Source organism: Manis javanica, chromosome 10 (genome assembly GCF_040802235.1).
Source record: "Manis javanica isolate MJ-LG chromosome 10, MJ_LKY, whole genome shotgun sequence".
In the NCBI taxonomy this organism is placed as follows: Eukaryota; Metazoa; Chordata; class Mammalia; order Pholidota; family Manidae; genus Manis; species Manis javanica.
This window is the reverse complement of record NC_133165.1, coordinates 33,781,017-33,807,960: the sequence shown is the minus strand read 5'-3', so window position 1 is coordinate 33,807,960 and position 26,944 is coordinate 33,781,017. Positions and strand designations below refer to the sequence as shown.

Genomic DNA, 26,944 nt, shown 5'->3' with positions numbered 1-26,944 from the left:
AGATGAGGCTTGAGGGATTGGCCAGGTGAGGAAGACGGGAGAGGCCAGGTTCAGCAGAGGGAAGAGAGCTGAGGCCTGGAACAAAGCAAGAACAGAAAGAGTCTGCCAGCAGCGTGGTTGAATTAGAGCACACCTGGGGCCACCCAGCCTGGCACGGGCTGGGTGCTAACACAGGAGGCCTGCCAGGTGGAGCTTTGGCAGTGTCCTGAGGCCAATGGGCAGCTGTCAGAGTGGGTGAAAGTCAAGGTCACATTTGCATGTTAGAAAGTGCGCTCTGGCAGCAGAGTGTACAGTGGGCCGGGCCTGGAAGCCAGAGGGCCCATCAGGAGAACAATAACGGTCAACCCCCCAGGCATACGTGTCCCTGAGTTGTAATTATCTATTTATGTCTGTATGCCCCAGAGACCAGAGCTCTTTAATGAGGAAATAGATGGTTCAAAGCTGTTCTAAACAGTTTTTATTGCTCCAGAAGTCAAGGGACACCTAAATTCCTCAGTCAGTTCAAAGCCTGGCCTTACAGAAACCCCATTCTGGCTAAACAGACACACAGGCACGGGAGAGGATAAGGATGACTCAGTGGGTCCCATGTGGTGTGCTTGGGTCCATTGGAGACCTCCTGGCCTGAATGTTCCTCAGCAGAGCCCATTGCCCAACCCGCCCCCAACCTCCCCCATCCTTGGAGAAGCCCAGTCTTGGTTACTGGATGCAAATCACCTCATTAATGTCCCTGTTCCTAAGGTAGCGATTGCTCTTTGAGAGATGTAGGGGGGCTGCCGGAGATCTTCAGGCTCTGGGGATAGGTGGTGCAGGCTGTGTCCTCCCCAGGGCCTTGGGCCAAGGGGCTGACAAAGGTCTTCTGCTCACCAGCCCTACTTGAAGTTTACAAGACATCTTTTGTGGGCTGTCAGAGGCCCCACTTGCCCTCTTCCCTCACCCCTGCTCTGTGGAGCCCAAGCAGTGGTTTATAAGCATGTTTTAGGAACAGAACTCTTTTTCCCCTCAATAAAACCTTGTCAGTAACCCTGATACATAAAACAGATTAAAGACTGAAGTATAAACACTGAAACTTTAAAACAACTAGAAGAATGTATACAGTTGTCTGACTCTGGGACGGGGCAGGGCTTCACGAAGGACCGGTGGGAGGGGGGGGAAGGGGTTCTGGTTACACAGGGGATTGAACTACGCTGCGTTTCCCCCAGCTCCTCCCAGAAAAGGGATGGTAAAGAAAGAACAGGTATAGACCACAAAGCAAAGAGAAGGACAGAGGCGAATTCTCAAAGGGCAAGCGTGGCCAGCAAATGAACCGCAGCCTCAAAAAAATGGAGGAGAGGAGAGCCTCCAGGCTGCCCTGAGGCTGCGACGGCCCCAGGCGGGAGGGTTGAGGGGTCATCTCTGCGGACAGGGACACACCTGAGGGGAAAAGGCCCACAGGTGCTGATGTCTGTGGTGGCCCTTATGAAATGGCTGTGTCTCCAAAGGTCCCCAGTCAACAAGGTCAAACTACCAGAGGACTTTTAGTGGCTCCCCAGGACTCCTGGGCCTTTGAAATATGCCTTCGATAGGAAAGGCAGGGATCAAAACAAATGGCCCCATTTGTCCACCCACCTACCCACCCACCCTAACCTCCATCCATCCTCTACCCCACCCCGCTCCCATCCACTCCCATTGTCTGCCCTTGGAGCAAAGGCCCAAGAACCCTCCTGAGCAGCCTGTCCTATGGGGGACAGGCCCTGACTATGGAGGACTTTGAAAAGGTGCCTTTCCTGCTGCAACCCCAGCTCGCTCGTCCACTGGGAGGGCACCACCCCACCCCACCCGGGGGCTCGACAGGAAGAGCAGGAGGCAGGATGGACTCCAGTGGGTTGTAAATTAGAGCCCCAGCTTCACCCAGGGTGCATTTCTGAGGCACTTGGGGGCCACAGATAGCGTTTCCAGGGTCTGAGGCAACAAACAGGACTCTGTAGGAGGGAGGTCAGCGGGGGGCGGGGTGAGCCTCAGGCTCTCGCAGGAACCTACCTCTGGAAAGTGTGCTGGGCCCAGGCCCGGTTTGCTCTGGCACTGGGCACTCTGCTTGGCAAATGAGGAGTAGCCTGGCTGTCATCAGGCACTGGGGGTCCAGCTCCCCAGCCACAGAGAGGCCAGGAGGCCAGGCCAGTGGGTAGGGGTGAGGCTGCCAGCTCGGCCTCCTCGTGCCACCTGCCTGGGTAGGTGCTGTGAACAGGAGGGTTTTAAGATTCCCCTGGCATTTATATCATCAACAAACAATTAAATTATGTTTGTTTAACTTTCTCTAACTATTCATTGGAGCAGTGGAAACATAGCTGACAGGGCTGACCAGCTCTGTGACTAGACAGGGCCTCACCCACCCAGCTCTGGAACTCAGTTTCCCCTGGCTAAGATGAGATCTCTGCATTTTGGGGGATTCTGAGGATGCCCCATTCCCAGCCCCTTTCCCTAGCAGGTGTGTGTGTATGTGTGTCACACACGCACACACGCACGCACGCACACACAGCACTGGGGACCACAGCACATTTCCTGGTGTCTAGGACATAGATGCATAAACCAGTGTCAGGAAGTATTGTCATTGTGTATATATCGGACATGTAGATGTGCTGGGCACACCAGTATGTGTGTGTGTTTGTGTGTGTGTTTTCAAGATAAGAGACTGACTGCTTGGTGCAGTCAGTGGAAAAAGAATGACAGAAACTGCTAACTCACTGTGTGACTCAAGAGGCCCTCATATGACCTTCTTGCACCTCAGTTTTCCCATCTGTGAAAGAGGTTTCTGTTGGAACTGCTCCTGCCCGCTGTGCCCTCAGCCCTGGGCTCTCACTGCTGGGCTCCCTTCATCCACTGAAGGATGGGAGTTGCCAGTCCACCTGCCATTTGCCTTTGGCAAGCACTGCTACTGGTGATGGCTGTGCACCCAGAATTCAGAACCCACCTCCTGAACGAGGCCGGATTCCCAAGTCTGTACAGAAAGCTAGAGGTGGAGGTACGACCACTGTGAGGCCTGGATCATGAGACCCCAACATGGCGCATGGGCAATTCTGTCCCCAGAGACCCAGCTCCCTCTGTGAGAGGTCTTGGAAATGAATCTGCAGGCAGGGGCCATGTGCAGGGTGGATGCCTGTCACCAACAGCCCATCCCAAGCAGGGCCCAGCTGGAAGAGATCCCTAAAATTCCCTCTGGAGACCTATGACCCAGCCCAAACTCCTAACCCTTGTTAAGAGAAGAAAGCTCCACAGAGGTCAGATGCTGTGGGGACAGTGAGTGCGGCAAGCCTGGTGGGTTGGCCATGAGTGCTCACAGGGGGCCAGAGGAACAAGTCCTGGGTGGCCTCAGTTTCCAAAATGTGACAGGAGTGGGACTGGATGCAGCATAAATACGTCTGGCACCTTTCTATCTTACTCACATAAGTCATCCCTGCTCTCCCTGAGGCCAGCCAGGCCATGCCTCTGGCTGGGACACACCACCTGAGATTTCCGCAGTTATCCAAGGCTTCCTCCGGTCTCCAAACCTCTGTACACACAGTTCCTTCCACAGGAAAGTCCTGTTCTCTACCTCCTCCTTTGTCTCACAATTCACCCTCACCTTTGAAAACACAACTCTGGTCCACCAGAAAGATACAATGGCAAATAGATAAGTTGCACGGAGCTCTCAGGACTATCTCTGAGAAGACTGGCTGGAATCCCCAGAGGACCTCCATTATCAAAATTCCAGGGAGCGAGAAGTAGTAGGGCAGTGTCAGAGGCTTGACCATGGGGGCTGGACTGTGGGAAGAGAGATGTGGAAGGAGAAAAGACCCTGAATGTTTTGATCACTTTTTCACTTAAGAATTAAAAGACACCATAAATGTCAAGCAGGGATAGCCCAGCATCCTTGCCCCACTGGTTTCTAGAAAGCTGGTAGCAAGGGCTATACCACAACCTCACAAATCAGAGATTCATCTCTGGGGAAAGTGACAGGTTCAAGAGCGAGGTCCTGGAGACACAGTGACTTTGGATCCAGTGCCAACTCCTGCAGTGAAGCCTCTGAGAAGATGAGCCTGCTGGGCTGTGGAGTTCAGCTCCCAGTATCTGACTATTAAATATGCAGAGATAGCCTCTAACTCAAAAGACAAAGACCAAAACAACAAAGAGGAAACAAGCAAACACAGGAAACAGAGACAATGAGAGGACAGAAGGAAACTTTAAAAAACAAAACAAAACTGTGATACCCTTAGAGAGATATGAGACATGACTGCATCCCTAAAGCACCAGGAAGTAATTTAAAAAGAACCATCAAAACACAAAAATATGCTCTTAGAAATGAAAAAAAAATAGCTGATATAAAACATTCAGTAAAGGATTGGATTTTTCTAGAAAGTTGCAGAAAGGAGGCTGAGAAAATTGAAGGAAAGAGATAAGAAAATTAGAGGCTCAGTCCAGAAGGTCCAACATCTGATTAATTGGAGGTTCTAGAAAAAGAGACCAGAGAAAATAGAAGAGTTTCAAAGAAGTGATCCCTAAAACAGAAGGGATATGAATTTTCAAATTGCAAGAGCACACAAAGTGCAGGATAGCAATACAACTGACACCAAAAAGCACATCATCATATAATCTCAGAATCCCAGAGTTAAAGAGAAAACCCTAAAAACTTCCCAAGATAAAATGAGGCCTCAGGAAAATGTCTGCAATCAGTATGGCATTAGACTTTTGAACAGTAACAATGGAAGCTGGAAGATAGTGGTGTTCTTTGGAAGGAAGAGGGTTTCCTGGCTAAGATTCTGTACCCAGTTCAATTAACCCTCAAGTCTGAGGGTAGAATGAAGGCATTTGTAGACATGCATGGCCTCAAAACATTTACACTCCACACACCCCTTCTCAGAAAGATGTAGAAGGATGTACTCCACCAGGATGGATTAAAGTAGAGAACAGAGGAAAAAACAGGGATAGAAGGCAATAAGTTCAACATGGAAGAGAGACAAAGGAATATCCATCCATCCATGGGACCAACCACCCATACTTTGTTAGGACTTCTGTATGGGATGGGAGAGCTGAGTGGAGGGGAGGTGTCTGCCATGCCCTGGACCATTTGCCCCAGGCCCTGAGGTTCAGAGCCAGCTTCTCACAGTGACTCCCAGGGAGCGAAAATCCCAGCCCTTGAAAATAACTTACAAGAAGGAAAACCAGGGCCCATAAAGGGACAGGGAGCAGGGAGTTGGCCACAATCGTGGCCTCATGGCCAATGAGCCACACTTGGCCCCAAGGTTCACTCAATCCAGAGCCCAACCATCTGCCACAAGCTTTGAGGCCCATCCTTGGTTCCCTGGGGTGTGTGGGCGTGGATGGAGTTTCCCACACTGGGAGAAGACTCTGTTGTCCTGAAGGTGAAGAAGAATCTAGAAATGTGGCTCCACTGTCAAGCCAACAGCTCTGCAAAGTCACTGAATGTTGGAGTCTGTTTCCTCATCAGTAAAATAGGCATGACAGACTCTCCCCAGCCCCTCTCCCCTGAGAACTGTGACGAGTCTTAGAAGAGATCGACATGAATGTACACCACAGGTGTGTGAGGGGAACAACTCTGCAGCTCATATCTCTGGTCTGGGTAAGGAGGAACTTGTCCCTGCACAGCCATGAGCCCCTGGGATTAGCAGCCCTGAGACTCACTGGCCAGGTGAGGTTCAACATGGCTAGGTTCCTGTGCCACCGATTGGTCAAGCACTAGTCTAGAGGGTATTTGTAGATGTGGATAACATCTAGAATCAGTTGACTTTAAGTAAAGGAGGTTGCTCTGAACAGTGTGGGTGGACCTTAGCTAATCAACTGAAGGTCGTAAGAACAAAACTGAGGTTTCCTAGAGAAGGAATTCTACCTTAAAACTATAGCAGCAAAACCTGCCTGAGTTTCCAGCCTGCTAGCCTGCCCTAGAGATTTTGGACTTTTAGACCCCACAATTGCATAAGACAATTCCTTAATATCTATGGATGATAGATGATAGAAATAGGTTGATAGATGATAGATAGATAGATAGATAGATAGATAGATAGATAGATGATAGAGATAGATATAGAGATATAGAGATAGATAGATATAGATAGATAGACAGACAGATAGATAGATAGATAGATAATAGATAGATAGACAGATAGGTAGAGACAGACAGATGATAGATAGAGGTACACATATAGAGATATAGAGATACACACACACACATTCATCCTATTGGTGCAGTTTCTCTGGAGAACTCTACCCTATACAAGTTCCAACCCACTAACAGGTCTTAAACAGACTCAGGAATGAGATTGTTATCCCTATTTTACACTGTGAAAAGTGAGGCATGGTTAAATTAGGCAAATTCGTTGAAAGACTCCTAGCCAGAAATGGACCCAGAAGCTCATGCTCTTTGTGCTTGAGCACTCAACTGTTAAAGGCCTGGCATGGCACCGGTGGTGCCCACTGGGCATCTGCCCTACTCGGGCCCAGAGCTCAGGGCTCTGCATGTACCGACTCTTGAAATCCTTGTGTCAGCCCATGAGGGACTCTGTTGTCCCTCCCACCTATAGAGGAGGAAGTGAGCACACAATAAGCAAGGGGTCAAGCTGGAATGGGTGCTGGAGTGTCTGTCTGGTCCTGGCCCCACTCCTCACTGTTACAAGATTCTGCCTACCTTTGCCCTGGCAACCTGCCCAAGCAGACCTCACTCAGGTCCCTGGCTTAAGCTCCTGTAACAGATAGGAATCTAATTTGCCATGAGGGTCACAGACTGGAGGAAGTAAGCCAGCTGTGGCCTGGAGTCCCAGAGTATACCAAGGGTCCCCATGAGGCTTGGAGCCCAGCCCCACGGGTAGCAGAGAGGACTTAGTAGGAACTGTGCCTGGGAAGCCACCTTTCCAGTTAACTTCTAGACAGCAGCCGCCTGCGCAAGTACTGCCAAAAGATGGACTTCTCTAGGCCACATACCTCAGAAGAAAGGATAGACAGGGCATGGCCAGGCAAAATGTGGGGCCCAGCCCTGTGCTTCCCCTATGCTCCCCAACATGTGAAAGAGCAATGAACCCCATCAGAGGCTGGGGAGCCTGCTTGCTGTAGAGAGCTGTAGCTGTATGCCAGCCCCAGCTGTGGGGCTCTTGGACAGGACAGAATAATTAAATTCCATCCTTTTCTATATCAGGGATCACAGAGAAAGCAAGATTTTTCAGGAAACACTGCCAAGACTTTTATTGAAGAGTGACTCGAGTTCCTTCTTGGAGAGGGGCAGCCTCGCATAGGTGTCCTCACTGTAGAAACACAAATTCCCGAAGGACCCACTGCACCGACGCTTCCAGAACACAGTGGAGCTTCCTACTCTACCTCCGTGGGCACCCACTTCAGCAGCCCCTGGACTGCAGAACTTTTTGGTGATGTTTAGTAACAGCCTATGGGGGCAAGGAAAACACTGGTGAGTGTACATGTGTGTGTGTAAATTGGCAGGTTGATTCTAAGATGTATATGAAAATACAAAGGTCCAAGAATAGCCAAGGCAATTTGGAAGAAATTGAACAAAAGTAGAAGACTTATGCTACCAGAACTGAGACCTGTTTTAAAACTATAGTAGTTAAGATACTGTGTTATTGGTGCAAAGACAATAGACCTATATTTATACAGTCACCTAGTTTATGAAAAAGGTACAAATGCAGTACAGTAAAGATTGACTTCTCAATAAATAGTCAACTGGATATCCAAATGGAAAAGGAAAATAAAAGAAACTAACCCCTAATCCACACCACACATGGAAGTCGATTTTAGATAGATTTTAAGTCCAACTGTAAATCCAAATGTGAAACGTGTATACAGCTTTCAAAAGAGAACATAGGCAACTTACCTTTGTGACCTCAGAATAGACAGATTTCTGAAACAGGACAGAAAAAGCACTGACATTAAAGAAAACTTTGATAAAGTGGGCCACATTAAAATTAAGAATTTTTTTCATCAAAAAACACCATTAAAAGAATGAAGAGGGAAGAGCCAAGATGGTGGCATGAGTAGAGCAGCGGAAATCTCCTCCCAAAACCACATATATTTTTGAAAACACAACAAAGACAACTCTTCCTAAAAGAGAGACCAGAAGACACAGGATAACATCCAGACCACATCTACACCTGCGAGAACCCAGCACCTCGCGAAGGGGGAGAGGAAGGCCACAAACCAACAAGAAGGGAAGTTCTTCCAGCCGTCACTGGTGCCAGCTCTGCAAACTCTCTATCGCCATGAAAAGGCAAAATTTGAGGCAGACAAAGATTACAGAGGCAACACCTGAGAAGGAGACAGCCCTAACCAGTCTTCCTGAAAAAGAATTCAAAATAAAAATCATAAACATGCTGACAGAGATGCAGAGAAATATACAAGAGCTAAGGAATGAAGTCCGGAGGGAGATTACAGACATCCGGTGGGAGATTACAGACGTCCGGAAGAAGATTACAGAAGTGAAACAAACTTTGGAAGGATTTATAAGCAGAATGGATAAGATGCAAGAGGCCATTGATGGAATGGAAACCAGAGAACAGGAACACATAGAAGCTGACACAGAGAGAGATAAAAGGATCTCCAGGAATGAAACAATATTAAGAGAACTGTGTGACCAATCCAAAAGGAACAATATCTGTATTCTAGGGGTACCAGAAGAAGAAGAGAAAAAGGGATAGAAAGTGTTTTTGAAGAAATAATTGCTGAAAACTTCCCCAAACTGGGGGAGGAAATAATCGAACAGATCACAGAAATACACAGAACTCCCAACAGAAAGGACCCAAAGAGGACAACACCAAGACACATAATAATTAAAATGGCAAAGATCAAGGACAAGGACAGAGTTCTAAAGGCAGCTAGAGAGAAAAAGGTCACCTATAAAGGAAAACTCATCAGGCTATCATCAGACTTCTCAACAGAAATCTTACAGGCCAGAAGAGAATGGCATGATATACTTAACGCAGTGAAACAGAAGGGTCTTGAACCAAGGATACTGTATCCAGCACAATTATCATTTAAATATGAAGGAAGGATTAAACAATTCCCAGACAAGCAAAAGTTGAGGGAATTTGACTCCCACAAACCACCTCTACAGGGTATTCTAGAGGGACTATTCTAGACAGGAGCACTCCTAAGACTAAAAAGATGTCACCAGAGAAAATAAAATCACAGCAAAGAAAGCAGACCAACCAAATACTAACTAAAGGTAAAATATAAAATCAACTACCCACTAAAAGCAGTTAAAGGAAACACAAAAGAGCATAGAATAAAACAACCAACATATAAATAATGGAGGAGGAGGAATAAGAAGGGAGAGAAGAAAAGAATCTCCAGGCAGTGTATATAACAGCTCAATAAGCAAGCTAAGTTAGGCAGTAAGATACTAAAGAAGCTAACCTTGAACCTTTGGTAACCATGAATCTAAAGCCTGCAATGGCAATAAGTACATATCTTTCAATAGTCACCCTAAATATAAATGGACTGAATGCACCAATCAAAAGACACAGAGAAATAGAATGGATAAAAAAGCAAGACCCATCTATATGCTGCTTACAAGAAACTCACCTCAAACCCAAAGACATGCACAGACTAAAAGTCAAGGGATGGAAAAAACATATTTCAGGCAAACAACAGAGAGAAGAAAGCAGGGGTTGCAGTACTAGTATCAGACAAAATAGACTTCAAAACAAAGAAAGTAACAAGAGATAAAGGACATTACATAATGATAAAGGGCTCAGTCCAACAAGAGGATATAACCATTCTAAATATATATGCACCCAACACAGGAGCACCAGCATATGTGAAACAAATACTAACAGAACTAAAGGAGGAAATAGAATGCAATGCATTCATTTTAGGAGACTTCAACATGCCAGTCACCCCAAAGGATAGATCCACTGGACAGAAAATAAGTAAGGACACAGAGGCACTGAACACACTAGAACATATGGACCTAATAAACATCTATAGAACTCTACATCCAAAAGCAACAGGATACACACTCTTCTCAAGTGCACATGGAACATTCTCCAGAATAGACCACATACTAGGTCACAAAAAGAGCCTCAGTAAATTCCAAAAGATTGAAATCCTACCAACCAAGTTTTCAGACCATGAAGGTATAAAACTAGAAATAAATTCTACAAAGAAAACAAAAAGGCTCACAAACACATGGACGCTTAACAACATGCTCCTAAATAATCAATGGATCAATGAACAAATTAAAATAGAGATCAAGGAATATATGGAAACAAATGACAACAACAACACAAAGCCCCAACTTCTGTGGGATGCAGCAAAAGCAGTCTTAAGAGGAAAGTATATAGCAATCCAGGCACACTTAAAGAAGGAAGAACAATCCCAAATGAATAGTCTAACATCATAATTATCAAAACTGGAAAAAGAAGAACAAATGAGGCCTAAAGTCAGCAGAAGGAGGGACATAATAAAGATCAGAGAAGAAATAAACAAAATTGAGAAGAATAAAACAATAGAAAAAATCAATGAAACCAAAAGCTTGTTCTTTGAGAAAATAAACAAAATAGATAAGCCTCTAGCCAAACTTATTAAGAGAAAAAGAGAATCAACACACATCAGCAGAATCAGAAATGAGAATGGAAAAATCACGACAGACTTCCACAGAAATACAAAGAGTTATTAGAGAATACTATGAAAACCTATATGCTAACAAGCTGGAAAACCTAGAAGAAATGGACAACTTCCTAGAAAAATACAACTTTCCAAGACTGACCAAGGAAGAAACACAAAAGTTAAACAAACGAATTAAGAGCAAAGAAATTGAAACGGTAATCAAAAAACTACCTAAGAACAAAACCACTGGGCCAGACGGATTTACCTCAGAATTTTATCAGACGTACAGAGAAGACATAATACCCATTCTCCTTAAAGTTTTCCAAAAAATAGAAGAGGAGGGAATACTCCCAAACTCATTCTATGAAGCCAACATCACCCTAATACCAAAACTAGGCAAAGACCCCACCAAAAAAGAAAATTACAGACCAATATCCCTGATGAATGTAGATGCAAAAATATTCAATAAAATATTAGCAAACCGAATTCAAAAATATCACAACGATCATACACCATGACCAAGTGGGATTCATCCCAGGGATGCAAGGATGGTACAACATTTGAAAATCCATCAACATCATCCACCACATCAACAAAAAAGGACAAAAACCACATGATCATCTCTATAGATACTGAAAAAGCATTTGACAGAATTCAGCATCCATTCATGATAAAAACTCTCAGCAAAATGGGTATAGAGGGCAAGTACCTCAGCATAATAAAGGCCATATATGATAAACCCACAGCCAACATCATACTGAACAGCGAGAAGCTGAAAGCTTTTCCTCTGAGGTCAGGAACAAGACAGGGATGCCCACTCTTCCCACTGTGATTCAACATAGTACTGGAGATCCTAGCCATGGCAATTAGACAAAACAAAGAAATACAGGGAATCCAGATTGGTAAAGAAGAAGTTAAACTGTCACTATTTGCAGATGACATGATATTGTACATAAAAAACCCTAAAGACTCCACTCCAAAACTACTAGAACTGATATTGGAATACAGCAAAGTTGCAGGATACAAAATTAACACACAGAAATCTGTGGCTTTCCTATATACTAACAATGAACCAATATAAAGAGAAATCAGGAAAATAATTCCATTCATAATTGCATCAAAAAGAATAAAATACCTAGGAATAAACCTAACCAGAGAAGTGAAAGACCTATACCCTGAAAACTACAAGTCACTCTTAAGAGAAATTAAAGCGGACACTAACAAATGGAAACTCATCCCATGCTCATGGCTAGGAAGAATTAATATTGTCAAAATGGCTATCCTGCCCAAAGCAATATACAGATTTGATGCAATCCCTATCAAATTACCAGCAACATTCTTCAACGAACTGGAACAAATAGTTCAAAAATTCATATGGAAACACCAAAGACCCAGAATAGCCAAAGCAATCCTGAGAAAGAAGAATAAAGTGGGGGGATCTCACTCCCCAACTTCAAGCTCTACTACAAAGCCATAGTAATCAAGACAATTTGGTACTGGCACAAGAACAGACCCATAGACCAGTGGAACAGATTAGAGATTCCAGACATTAACCCAAACATATATGGTCAATTAATATTTGATAAAGGAGCCATGGACATACAATGGGGAAATGACAGTCTCTTCAACAGATGGTGCTGGTAAAACTGGACAGCTACATGTAAGAGAATGAAACTGGACCATTGTCTAACCCCATACACAAAAGTAAATTTGAAATGGATCAAAGACCTGAATATAAGTCATGAAACCATAAAGCTCTTAGAAAAAAACATAGGAAAAAATCTCTTAGACATAAACATGAGTGACCTCTTGAACATATCTCCCCTGGCAAGGAAAACAAAGGCAAAAATGAACAAGTGGTACTATATTAAGCTGAAAAGCTTCTGTACAGCAAAATACACCATCAATAGAACAAAAAGGTACTCTACAGTATGGGAGAATATATTTGTAAATGACAGATCCGATAAAGGTTGACATCCAAAATATATAAAGAGCTCACCCACCTCAACAAACAAAAAACAAATAATCCAATTAAAAAATAGGCAGAGTAGCTGAACAGACAGTTCTCCAAAAAAGAAATTCAGATGGCCAACAGACACATGAAAAGATGCTCCACATTGCTAGTTATCAGAGAAATGCAAATTAAAACCACAATGAGATATCACCTCACACCAGTAAGGATGGCTACCATCCAAAAGACAAACAACAACAAATGTTGGTGAGGTTGTGGAGAAAGGGGAACCCTCCTCCACTGCTGGTGGGAATGTAAATTAGTTCAGCCATTGTGGAAAGCAGTATGGAGGTTCATCAAAATGCTCAAAACAGACTTACCATTTGACCCAGGAATTCCACTCCTAAGAATTTACCCTAAGAATGCAGCACTCCAGTTTGAAAAAGACAGATGCACCCCTATGTTTATCACAGCACTATTTACAATAGCCAAGAATTGGAAGCAACCTAATTGTCCATCAGTAGATGACTGGATAAAGAAGATGTGGTACATATACACAATGGAATATTATTCAGCCATAAGAAGAAAACAAATCCTACAATTTGCAACAACATGGATGGAGCTAGAGGGTTTTATGCTCAGTGAAATAAGCCAAGCAGAGAAAGAGAAATACCAAATGATTTCACTCATCTGTGGAGTATAAGAACAAAGGAAAAACTGAAGGAACAGAACAGCAGCAGAATCACAGAACCCAAGAATGGACTAACAGGTACCAAAGGGAAAGGGACTGGGGAGGATGGGTGGGTAGGGAGGGATAAGTGGGGGGAAGAAGAAAGGGGGTATTATGATTAGCATGCATAATGTGGGGGGTGGGAGAAAGGGGAGGGCTGTACAACACAGAGAAGACAAGTAGTGATTCTACAACATTTTGCTATGCTGATGGACAGTGACTGTAATGGGGTTTGTGGGGGGGGGACTTGTTGTAGTAAACATAATATTCTTCATGTAATTGTAGATTGATGATTTAAAAAAAAGAGAAAGAAAAGGGGGATTACTCCCTGATAGGATAAAATGAACTGCAAATCAACAATTAATGCATGCTTTACATATCCTTAATTTTGATCTTTTAAAGGGTTTCAGATGATCAGCTATGGAAGTACATTTTTCTGATAATATTCCTTTCTCTTAAAAAAAAAAAGCAGTTCCTGTGTGGTGATCTCCAATAGGTTCTTCACAATGGTATAAAGGTCATATCAAAGTGTGGGCAAAGGGTTTGTTTGTATTTATACAGAGGATCAAAGCCTAATTTGGCTATCCAGAAAACGAATTAAGATATGATATGAAGAAGAACTTCCAACATCAACATCCTCTGGAAGAGTCATTCCAGAAGATGATCATCAAAAAACTTCAACAAAGATCCTGGCACTGTTGCAGGTGTAGCTGCATTCATCCCACTGGTTCCTGGACTTGCCAATGGAATGAAGAAGGAGATATCTAAGCTGGCCTGTGCATACAGTAAAACAACAAATTTGACTGGATCTATACTGTAGGAACTCAACCAAGAGTTAGGAGAAGTGCAAGGTGCAGTGCTCCAAAATCTTGCGACTATAGACTATTTACTGTTAAAAGAACATATGGGATGTGAACAGTTCTCAGGAATGTGTTGTTTTAATTTGTCTGATTTTTCTCAAACTATTCAAATTCAGTTAGACAATATCCATCATATCATTGATAAGTTTTCACAAATGCCTAGGGTACCTAACTGGTTTTCTTGGTTTCACTGGATATGGCTGGTAATTGTAGGTCTGCTTTTGTTATGTAGCTGTATTCCTATTATGTTAATGTATGTACACAATTTAATTAGTAGTTTGTTAAAACCGATACATGCTTATGTTACTCTACAAGAAGATATGTCAAAGAAATAATCAATCTTTCCATGTTTTCTTCCATCTGCTACTTCTATAGCTTTTCTTCTTCCTTCCTAATTACAACCCTTAAGTAGAATTCGTGCCTCATATTGAAATTACCTAGTATCATAATTCTTCCAAGTGATAAAGATACCTCAAGACAAATGCTGGGCATAGAAGCCACAGGGCATAAATCTACAAAGAAGTAAAAAGCTAACCTTTTCAAACAATATTGCTTCTCTCTCACTTACCAAGTTTACATTTCCCTGTATGGCCCCAGAAGATCACTGGTTAGCCAGAGATGGGTAAGAATCCTCAAGGGAGGAACAACCTAAGACAGGCACAGTCACAGGGGGGCCATCAGGTGAGAAATTGGGGATCAACAGAGGTGAGGCTTAGAACCTCATCCCCCCTGTTTTCTACCTTTATCTTGCATCTACCTACCACTTCAGCATTTTATTAAAAATAATAATAATAATAATAAAGGAGAAATGTGGGATTCACATATAAATCAAGTATAAAAATCAAATGAATAATCATATCTGACTTGATTGTTTATAGTTCATGATGCATGATCAAAACTGAAAGTTTCTGTGATATGACTGCCCTTGCATTGTTCACCATGTAAGAACTTATTCACTACATAAGAACTTGTTCACCATGTAAGAACTTGTTCGTTATGCTTCAGAAGATTGAAACTGTTGCGAATTAGGCTTGGGGTTGATTAATGATTGTGCATTGAGTCCCCTATACAGAATTTTATTGTTGTTAACAACCATTTGATCAATAAATATGAGAGATGCCCTCTCAAAAAAAAAAAAAAAGAATGAAGAGACCTATCACCAGGTAGAAGAGGATTCTTGGAATACGTATATCCACAAAATAAGATTGCCAAATGGTCAGTCACCATATGGAGAGGGGCTCAACTCATTAGCTGCATCAGGAAGTGCAAACTGAACCGTAGTGTGACACTCCCACACACCCACCAGAAATGGTTAAAATTAAAAAGACTAACACTGCTGAGTATCCGGAAAGACGTGAGCCATAGGAACTCTCCCCAGCGTCAGTGGAGAACCCTCTGCACACCTTACGGGCGGCACTGGGCCCCTTGGACGGGGACAACTTTTTATGCACTCCTCTTCCCTGTGGGCTGTGAATGCCTGGAGGACAGAAGTCATGCCTGATCCACGCTTGTATTCTTAAAAAATGGGGGAGGCATATTCCCAGCCACATGGGGTGCAGAGATGTTCCCCTGTCATCTCGGATGTGAGAGTGCTCCCTCTGGGGGTGAAAAGAACTGGAAGGGGATGCCCAGCTCACAGTCCAGGCTGCCTGCCCTGGAGGACTTCAGGGGACCCAGGGGAGGTGTGCAGCTCTGTGGCTGGTGGTCCCAGGCGCAGCCCAGCAGTGAGGCAGGGGCTTCCTCACTGCACAGGAAGCATGGCCCATGCAGCTGTGTCCATGTCCCCCAAGGCCAGAGAAAGCAGAAAGATGTTTAATGCTGAGATAAGGGAGACATTTTGATGATGAAGATCATTATACTCTAGTCTGTGTGACCACAGAAAGGGAGGAATAAAGGAAACATCCTTCTTCGATTTCGCAAGAGTGGAGGGCCGGGCCTATGCAGAGTGATGCAGGTCATAATACTGGTTGGAAGAAAGGGCAACTCACGTTCATGGCTCACTTACTATGTGCTGGACACCAATGAATTGGCTACACCCACTTTCCATGTAAATTCATCTACTTCCTTCCATAACTGATAAGGTAGGAACCATTATTATCTCCATTTTACAGATGATGAAACTGAGGTACAGAGAGGATAGGTAACTTGCCCAAAGTCACACTGCTAGTAAGTGGCAGAGCCTGCATTCAAATATAGACTTGGGGTTGGCACCTGGCACGTGAGCCAGCACCTGTCCAGCCTCAGGAATTGGCTTGAGAAAAGGTCTGAGGCCCCAGGGGGACTTTGTCCCACTGCTGCCCCCAGCCTGCTCTCCTCTGACATTCCTGACCTGGCCCAGAGGGCTCCACGGTCTTTACCCAGATGCACCACGGCATTGCCTCCCCAAAACATGAGGGCCCCTGACTTCAGTGGGACAACAGCAGGAATCACAAAATGTATCTCTTTAAGAAATGAGCCCCTCCCAAAACTGAGTTGTGTCTTTGTTCCCAGAGGGCAGCTGGGCCGAACTAAGAAGAAATCCAAGCTGAAGGTGGCATGGGGTGGGGGCTGTGGGGCAGAAGGGCTGGCACCTGGGGAGGGGCCTCAGGGCAGCATCAATGGCTCTGAGAGGCCAGAGTGCTGCTGCTGGGTAGGGGGCTAAGGAGAGGCAATGGGGAGACCAACCCACATGATCCACACCCCTCCCCCATCAGAGTGAGCCATGCAAGGACATGTATGGGTGTGTGTGTGTGTGTGTGTGTGTGTGTGTGTGTGTGTGTGTGTACACTCAGATCCAAGTGTGGGGGACTCCATAGGTGGTATCTGCATGCGGCCATCTGTGTGCACCTTGTGTGTGCATCTGTCTGTCTGCTCCTATTCTTGACAAGCAGGTTGGAAGCTCAGAAACATTCTCCATTTATATGGGCTCTGTGGTTCTGTGGTTTACAAAGCCCTTTCACACCTTTGACCTCACTTGGTACCTGTGGGGCAGGTGAGACCCTACAATCTATGATTCCAATTTATAGCTGTGCAAAGAGCAGCTCAGAGAGGGGAGGGAATTTTCCCAGGTTATAGTGCAGAACTCTGCCAAGAACCCAGTGCCCCCCAAACCCAGGCAAGGCCAGGGGCCCTCCCACCCCATCTACCCCCCATCATGCCCCCTTCAGCAAAAGGAACCCAAATGAGCAACAAGAGTCTACAGGAAGAGGGACTGCCGTCCCCTGATGCAGCCCCACCAGCTGCCAAAGTCAGGGAATGGGGGCCACTGCTTTGTGAGCACACACCTTCTGATGGACCTGAAGTGGGAAATAGGGTGTTCACTGTATGTCCTCAGGCAGCGCACAGCCCTCTCTGGGCCTCAGCTTCCCACGGACAGACTCAGCACTCCCTTGAGGCCGTCAGCCCGTGGGTCTGAGTCAGTAACCAAAACTGGAGCCAGAGGGTGCAGCCCCATCCACCCTCAGCTGTCCTCCATGATGAAATGGGGCAATAGCCCCTGTCCTGTGTGGCTGTCAGGCCCAATCCAGACCTTTGCCACTGACGTTTGGAGAGTGACCTTTGGTCCCACTGTTTGCCCAGGGAGGATGCACAGGGAGGGGACAAGGTTTCCCTGGGTCCGTGTGGGGTGGGGCAGAGCCCTCTGGAGGGCAGACAGCAGGAGAGCACAGGGTCCCCAGGACCGTCCAGGCAGCAAGAGCATTCTCTGCTCAGACCGTTTTGGAGAGAAACTCGTCCCAGTCCCTGACCACTTGGTCTCTCAAGCTGAGCTTCACAGGCATGCAGGAACCATGCTGTAACTGTGCTGACCACCCACCCGGGCTCCCAAGGATGGAGGGCAGCTCACCTCTAAACTAAACACCTGTCACCAGCGTCCGCTTCTCTCTGCCCCGACTAAGCGCCCTAGATTTTGCATCCGGACTCATGCTCTTCCTGAGGCCTCCTCCGTGCTGAGATTTATTGTCTGCAGCAGATTTCTTCCTGGTTCTCACTGGTTGTGTATAAGGACATGATAAGAGGCTCACTCCCTGGTCCCCTCTAGCTTTCTCCTGTGGGTCACAATTGTGCATTGAGCATCTTCATGACAGGTGTTGATTCTTCTGCTACAGATGATAAAGATGAAGACTTTGAGAGGTTATAAAGCTGCCCCGGGCCCCCCAGGCTGGGGCAGGAAGCAGATCAGAGTTGCTGCAAAGCCCATGTGCTCTTTCCTTCATGATTCCCAGCTTCCCCTTGCTTGGTCACCCTGGAAACCTCATAAGTAAGAGAGTTAGAACCGTACGGTTGGCCAGCGCCCAAGAAAGGTGGGTAACTTTAATGCCTGGACCCTGAGGACCTCTAAGGCTGCCCCAACCCTGTCATTGCTTCATCACCTGCTGGACAGGCTGCCCAGAGGTAAGTATAAGTCACCCCTGAACAGGTGAGTTTTGGCAGGTTGTGGCCAAGTTTGTTTGAGTCAATTAATATATTTCTCATTGGCACTGTTCCAAATGGGCTGTGGAGTAGATTTCCTTCAGACAGGTGTGGCTGAAAGAAGTCCCCAGAAATTAATACCATGAGTTTGGAGGGGCCAGGACCCTGTAGGAAAGTATTTCTTGGCCCTTGGTTGGGGATGGAGTGGTGTCCCCACAGCTGGGGGTGCTTGAATGAACCCGGCGGTGCTACCATTTGTCAGTGGTGGGATTTCAAGTTTTCCAAGAATGTCCCTCAGGACTGAAGGGGATTTCATCACAACAAAAGCAAGCAATCCAGTTTCTACAGACATTTGAGGGAGCAAAAAACTGGGGTGGGGGTCATCCCTGCATATGTTTTATCTTTTAGGGCTCAGTGACTCATCTGCTTCTCTTGGGTGGATTTCTGAGGTTCATGTTAATCTGAAGTTATCTTTTGAAGCACTGTTAGCCTTTTTTCTTTATCCAGAAAGAAATCATAAATATCTCCAGGGTCCCATAAAGCTGGCAGGCAGCCCTGCCTGGGCCTGAAAGATGACACCGAGCACAGTGGAGGGAGATGAGCTCGGCGATGCCTGACCCATTTGGACATGTGGAGGCAGGGCTGCCCTCACCGTGTGTCACTGGGAAAGAATCTCTTTAAACAGGGCTCCAGGCCCAAGGTCAGGCTCAGGGGCCATAACGCAAAGCTGGCTTTGGGAGGGGGCTGCCTGATCCTGCCAGGGGCTTCCAAATCCGGGGGACTGTGAGGAGCACTCGCAGCCTGGGACCCCGAGGGCTGGTCAAGGCTCAGGAGGAGGGCAGTGAGCCATCCCAGGGAGCAGCCGAGGGATCAACAAGGCAGTAAGCAGGGGGCAGAGTTTGGTCATTGGGGCTCTCAGAGGGAAATGGGAGAGGTTTTAAGAACTAAAGACAAAGTCACTGGCCCGTCCCTAGGTGGTGGGGCTGGCAAAGAAGGAGGCCTGAGGAGCAGCTCAGGACGTTCTCTGCACGCGCTCAGTCCAGTCTCTCCCCCTCTCAGGGTCCCTCCTCCTCCAAAGGCAAGCTGAAGGCCATGGTGGCTTCAGCTTTCATTTGGGGTTCAGCAGGGCTCCAGAAAAGGCCTTGGGCTTCTTGTGGGGTCATCTGCCTCCTGATGGTTGGTGAGGGGAGCTAGACGTGAGCATAGGGTGCTTCCTCTGACATGGGGCCTCCACAGTTCTCTATGAGAGGCCGAATCCCAGGCTGCAGGGACTACATGCCGGACCACATGCGGGACAAGGGCTCAGAGCAACAGTCCTAATGGTTTTTTAAAAAGGAAATAGTCCTTTTCCAGACACAATTGCTTCCAAGAACTGGAGAGATAACAAATCAGAGAAGCTGCTCTGACTACAAGGGGTGGGAGTCCAGAGTCCCCAGATCAGCTATGCCCTGCCTTCTGGGCTCAAGGTGGGCAAGAGGTGGGCAGTTCTCAGACAGCCAAGGGAGCAGAATGTGATGAGGCCACCATCCCATATCTGGCGGGGGTATAGTGTCCACCCAGAAGTCACCCACACTGTGGCATTAGACATTCTGGGGCTTACATACTCCTGGGCCTGACCTGCCCCCACCTGCCACCACCCCCTGGGGCCACCACCCTCTCGTTCACCTGCCTCCTGCACCCCACAGGTCTGGCTGGAGCCCAGGCCCACTTGGCCTCCCATTGGGACACAGCGGGAGGAGGCCAGGAAGGAGGAAGAGAGAGCAGTGATGAGACTCCTGACTCCCAGGGTCAAACCAACACCTTTCCCAGCGGGAGAAGATTGCCATGGTCGCCAAAGGACCACTTGCTGGGGTCCCTCTGCTCATCAGGCACTGACCTTCACTCAAGGTGGATTTTTCTGTTACTTGCCTGTATTTTCCAGCCTGGAGGCTCATTCGGACACTGTTGGGTTTTTTCTTAGGGATGCTTTTCCTCCTTACCCCTGCCCCAAGAGTCTAAAACACACTGGAACAACGTGACGGTGTGTTTGAGGATTTTCAGTGGTTGCCCAGTAGCTTAAGGCTTAGTCATCTCCCTTGGCCTTGTGCCCAACAAGCTATGTGACCCTGGGGAGTTACTTAACTCTCTGAACTTCAGTTGCTTTGCCTGGAAGACAAGGGAATTAAAGCTACCTCCTAAGGCCCTGAACTGGTTAGGGAAAATGCAGGATTACAATGCCTTTCCAAGAAAGGGCAGCCATTATGTGTACTCTTTTATTAGAATGCATATCTCCCAGAGAATTGTAAAGACCGGAAGGATCTTAGACCTATCTCATTTGGCCCTTTCTTTTCATAGGTTAGCAAACAGACCTGGGGTGCTAAGTGGGTCATAACTATGGTCACACATTTGAGGTGGTGGCCAACCCAGGGCTAAAACCCAGTTCTGGGTATGCATCTAATGATCTTTGCACCTTCCCAGGGTGGACACCTCATAACTCCCCCTCAGTCATTTACATTATAGTGAGAATGAGTCCACACAGTACCACTGGGGGCACACCACTTTACAAAGCACTCTCCAATCCCTTTCTCCTGCCAGGAGAACCTAAGAAGAAAATAGTACCCCCACAATTAAGGAGGGGCAAGAGTTCGCCCAGCCCAGAAAGGTGCAAAGTGGTCCAGGGTCTGGAACTGCTAGTCCTCCTTGGCTCCATTTGTGTGCTGGTTCAAGGAAGGCAGAGTGTGGTTACTGAGTTGCAACTCTTGTTGGCCACATTTTCCAGCAGGCAGACACTGATCTGGAGCAGCAGGCAGATGCTGGTCTGGAGCAGCAGAAGTTTCTGCTCCATGAACAGGACTGGTGTCCACACTGGTCCTACCCCCAGCTTCTGGAAGCCCCAGTAGACTCACCAAATGGCATCTGGGAGAACTGAGGCCAGAAGCAAAGCCATTGTGGCAAACGTGGGGGAACAGCAAAGTCTGACCTCACTGTCTGATACCTGCTTCCTGCACACAACTGGGCTGGAGTGTGGTGAGGGTGAAGGCCCCGGTCTCCTCCCTCCAGCCTCTCTGAGCTTTAGAGATATGGGGGGAGGTGCAGATTCTCTCAGGGAAGGGAGTCTGTGCAAGCACAAGGGACAGGCAGTCTGCTCCAGTTACCCCTGGTCCCCTCTTCCCCCTCCTGCCCCCCAGCTCTGCAAGACCAGACCTGGACACAGCAGCCAGAGGCACATCCGGCTGCCTGGGAAGGGGGCCCTGGCACCAGCAGATCCCAAGGAAGCAGGCTTGGCAGACCCCAAGGGTCTGGTGTGGAGGCCCCGGGCGGGGCAGGGAGGGCCTGGGGTAGGACCCAAAGAGCACCACTTGGGACTGCTCACTGTCCCAGCAGGAGCTCATCCTGAAGGCAGGAGTCAGAAATGAGCCTTCCAAACTGGGGAAGAGGGAGATCCCATCCCCTGCCTCCTCCACCACCCAGAGCCCGGGGAGAGACAGCTCCAAGTCCAAGACTGCAGACATCTGCCGATCTGGTGGGCGTAAAGTGCTGTATCATCGTGGCTTGAATGGGCTTTTTCCACTGTGCTAATAAGGGTGAACATCTCCTCGTAGGTTTTTGAGACACTTCACTCATGAACACACACCCTCTGAAATGCCTGTTCGTGTCCTTGACCCATTTTTCCATCGGATTATTCTGTCTTTTTCATACAGATTCCCAGTTCTTTCTGCAATTCTGATACCAACCTTTGTCAATTTCATATATTGCAAATTTCTCCCAGTCCCTGGTTTGTGGTTTTGCTTTAGTAACACTGCCTTTTGTAATACAGAATATAAAAGTAAATTTAAAAATTAATAAATAATAAAGGCAAACTGTTAACCTTTTATTCCTTAAACTCAAGGTATTGCGTGAAGTCGTGCCAGCTACCTCCAAATCCCCTTCACAGCTTTAAAGGGACACTTCTTAACGACTCTCTTAACCATAAGGTTGACTGTGGGATTAGTACCTGGGTTCTGGGTGGCCAGAAGTTCCTTTCTCTGTCTAGTTTGCCAGGAGTTTTCATCATGAACAGGTGTTGAATCATATCTTTTAAATGGTTAATGAGCTGAATTACATGCATAGATTTTCCCAAACTCTGCCTGGTCATGATTTATTACTTCTTTGTGCACTGCTGGCTTTAAAGAGCTGATTTTTATTTGGATTTTTCACTTAAATCATTTATAGCTCTAATCTAGAACTGACTTTATGGCCACAGGGGAAGGGTAAATTTCTGTCCCAAACCTGTGGGAAGCAGATGCCCAAGGCTTTGATTTCTCAGGCTTATTTCTCCCCATCCAGAGCCCAGACAGACCAGCATCCCTGTGCCTCCATGAGCCAGGGGTGGACTTTCTCAACTCCCTGCCACACAGGAGTTCTCAACTCTCTGCCCCTATTCTGGCTCAGGTGTAAACTTTGGCCCCAGGTTCCCTTGACCCACATCCCACCCCACCACCACCTGCCACAGGCGACCACAGCATCAGAAGCAAGAACCTCCATAGGTGACCTAAGCACCCTGAGCTTGAGACAGCCACAGTGCCTGGACCTTTACTGAGTGTGAACGAGGGCTCCTGGTCCTTGGCCACAGCCAAACCCCTTGGGCCCAACATTCGTTACACAGCATACATATATATAGTATTTATATATATAGTATATATATATATACTACATATAGACACATGTGCATTCAAGCCTTGAACATTGCAGGGGATAGGGGCACTGAAGACCCCCACCAGTCGAAAACCTGTGTACATTTTGACTCCCCCTGCATTTCACTACTAATAGCCTACTGTTGACTGGAAGGCTTACTGAAAACAAATAGTCAATTAACACATATTTTGTGTGTTATATGTCCTAGGTATTATATTCTTACAATAAAGTAAGCCAGAGAAAAGAAAATGTTATCAGCCCATGCGTGCAAAGGCCCTGAGTACAGAGGGAGCTTAGCGTGTTCCAGGTCAGGGGAGCTAGAACTCAGGGTCCCTGTCTCCTCATGCAGGGCCCTATAAGCCTGCTAAGGTGCCTGAGATTTGTCCTCAGAGTGGTGGAAGCTGATGAGCAATTTTCCAGATGGAATAAGAAGCAGAGGGGTCTTCACCAAGAAGCTTACAATTCTGGAACCTTCACTCGTCAGGGTTCCTTCAAGGCCCCAGAGAAACTCGGCCAACATGTGCACATGCTCACATAATTTTATAAAATCTGCTGAACTAAGAGTTTTCCAAGTATTCCTTTTAGTTAAAAATCCCTCAGGCTGGACAAGCATCAGGGCCCACAAACCTGGACCTGCCCCCAGACAATGAGATCAGATTTGATTGTTAGAAGATGCTCCTGGGCTTGGATGCACACCACCAAGAGTGAACCCTAGTATAACTATGGACTTTGGGGGACTGTGATGTGTCAATGTAGGTCATCAGTAGGTGAGAGATGTTGATGACAGGGCAGGCCACGTGTGTGTTGGGTTGGGGGTATATGGGCAATATCTGTAACTTCTGCTCCATTTTGCTTGTAAACCTAAAACTACTCTAAAAAATAAAGTCTTAAAAAAACAGTTGCCGCTGGAGGGTGCTCCTGGACTGAGTTTGGTGGGCAAAAGGGATCCACTTTCACAGAGGAGAGCCTTGCCCACATCTTCTAGACATACAGTAGGTTCTTGACATGCACTGAGCATTCTGGAAAAAACTTGCTAATGCAGTGAAAACTGCCCCTTCCCTCTGGAAAAACCTTTCCCAGACCTGCACTTAGGTGGACACTGAACAGTGAGGGCATTTCCTGTATGAGGAAGGTTCCCATCACTCCTAGCCTCAGTACTGCTTGGCTGATGACCGTGACATCTCCCAGGCCCACACGTGACCCCATGGGGTGGGGCAGCTGCAAGGACCTGGTGCCAGTGCCGGTCTGGGAAGACCAATGGCATCTAATATTCTGTCTGACATCATCTGGCTGCAGTTCCCGGAGACTAAAATTAGGCAGAGGACATTTAGGATTTCCAAAAAAAATAGGAGTGAGGGTCAGAAAATGGATCATAAAAGAATTTTTGTGACTCAGTCCCAGCTAGGGAAAATGGGCATGATCTCCACTTGTGGGGAGAGGTAGAGGACTCTTTCATAGAGGAGCTCTTGGCTGTAAAGGGATCCAAGCTCCCTGCGCTAGCACACTCCAGCAAGAGAGTTCCCAGTTTAGCCCCATTTCACCGACAGATGGGAGAGATGCCAGGACTTGTCCGAGGTCAGCTGGAAGCTGGCTGAGCCCCATCGTGAGACCACTTTCTCGCATACTGCTCCACTCACCATTTGTTTTCTTCCCCGCTTATGAGGGGTAAAGGGTCCCAAAGGGCCTGCTGCGCCATCAGATTTACATGTGTTTATCCCCAAGGACCATCTGAGAAAGATCTGGGTGACTGGTGAGTGGGCAAATGTCTAAGAATTTGAAAAGTGACTCCTACCACATGTGAAATGGGGTCTAGTGACGATTAAGGGTCCCTCCTCATCTACTGCCTGAGCTGAAAGGCCTCAGATGCAGACTTCCTAATAAGAGGTCAGGGAGACCCTGGAGGTTTTCACAGTCTCTGAACCCTCCGGGAGCTGTAAGTAAGGCTTTCTGGGCCTGGGCACATTTTAGGAGAAACTGTCCAAAGCTTTGTCCAATTCTCAGAGTGGGGTATCCATGATCTCCTAAATGTTAAGATCATCGCTTCAATTGTCCAGTTCAGTCCCTCCTTTTACAGAGGAGAAACTGAAAGAGTATTGGTTGGAGGCACTGACACACCCATGCCGTGCAACAGGTAAAACACAGGTGGGAAGACAGAGGAGAGGAAGTATCAGAGCAGAAAAGTCAAACGAAACCAGGGGCAAGTAAGGGTATAAAAAAATGGAACCACCCCAGTTGTCAACCATCTGATCCAAATGGGGCTCTTGACTTCCTAGAAAGGAAGCATAGAATGCACCACTAGGATGGAAACCACAGCCACCAGGGAAGAATGAACTTGTGCTTCTGGCAAAGGCTTGAGGAATTCCTGCAGGGGCCTCCCTGAAAGGTGGGTGAATGTGGAGGTAATGATGACCCCAAATCTCCCTGGCAGAGATCCAGTCAGCACTTGGACACTCTCCAGAACCTCCCAGGGCAAGCCTGGGCAAGGCAGTGCCCTTACCTTCCTGGGGACCATCTACTGCCCCCACATGGCTATGGTGAGAATTGCAGGATTGGGAGGGAATGAATCCCTGTCCCCAACCCCACCCCCAGCCTCGCCTGCTTAGCAGGCCTTCCAAACAGATGTGAGTTTCTTTCTCAGTAAGACAGAAACAGGACAGGTCACTGTCAGGCACTGTGGAGAAGAAGGGAGGCATGAGGGCTTGAAGTTTCTGGCAACTTTGGGACTACAGTCATCTCATATGCCCCCCTACAGAATCATAATCCCAGCAACAGAGCAGAGAGGTGGGACTGATTTGGGGATTTCATTTCTAATTTATTGGGCAAATTTTTTCAGAGTTGCAAAACAAATAAGCAAGAAAGTGGACAGGATGACCAGCATCCCTCACAGAATAGCAGGTTGAAAGTCTGACCTCCACACAAGGGCTACGGGGAGAATAGACTGCAGGATGCTGCACAGATCCTAACAATTTTCAGTAGCTAAACCAAAGGAAAAGGGAAGTGCACTCTCTGCAGAAGCCAGTAAGGGATCAGCCAGAATCCCTTAGGGGCAAGGAAGGGGTGGTCCCCACCCCATACTGGCAAAGCCGACCCAGAACTGGCCTGCCAATGGCAATGATAACAGAACACAGAGCCTCAGAGTCTGCTGCACAGCCTCAGTGGTGAGTAAACCCAAGGTTTTCATTTCAAAACAAGGAAATGAAGGTTCAGAGAGAGCAAAGCTCTCCCCATAGCACATACTGGGAGGTGGCAGAGTCAGGGAAAGAACTCAGGCTTAAACAGGAAGAAAAAAAAACAGAACCATGTATCTTGGCCAACTGATTTTCAACAAATTAGCTCAAAATGGATCTAAACATAAGAGCTAAAACCATAAAACGCTTAGAAGAAAACCCAGGGTAAGTCTTCGTGACCTTGGGTTTAGTAATTAATTTTTAGCTATGACACCAAAAGCATAAGCAACAAAAGAAAAAATAAACTGGACTTCATCAAAATTAAAAACTTTTGTGCATCAAAGGACATTATAAAGAAAATAAAATGGCAGCTTACAGAACAGCAGCAAATATTTGCAAACCATATATCTGAAGAGGGTCTGGTATCCAGAACACATCTTGCAACTCAACAACAACAAGACAAACAACCCAACTTTAAAAAGAGCACAGGGCCTGAATAGACAGGTCTCCCAAGAAGAGATACAAAAGGCCAAGAAACACATAAGAAGATTCTCAACATCATTAGTTATTAGGGAAATGTAAATCAAAACCAACAAGGAGCCATCACTTCATACCC

At 46.6% G+C, this 26,944-nt stretch overlaps 1 protein-coding gene across 3 annotated transcripts in view; it reads right to left on the bottom strand.

Moving 5' to 3' along the window:
- COL26A1 (collagen type XXVI alpha 1 chain) overlaps positions 1-26,944 on the bottom strand; it is a 177,830-nt gene that overhangs the window by 20,289 nt on the left and 130,597 nt on the right. The window lies entirely within an intron of this gene.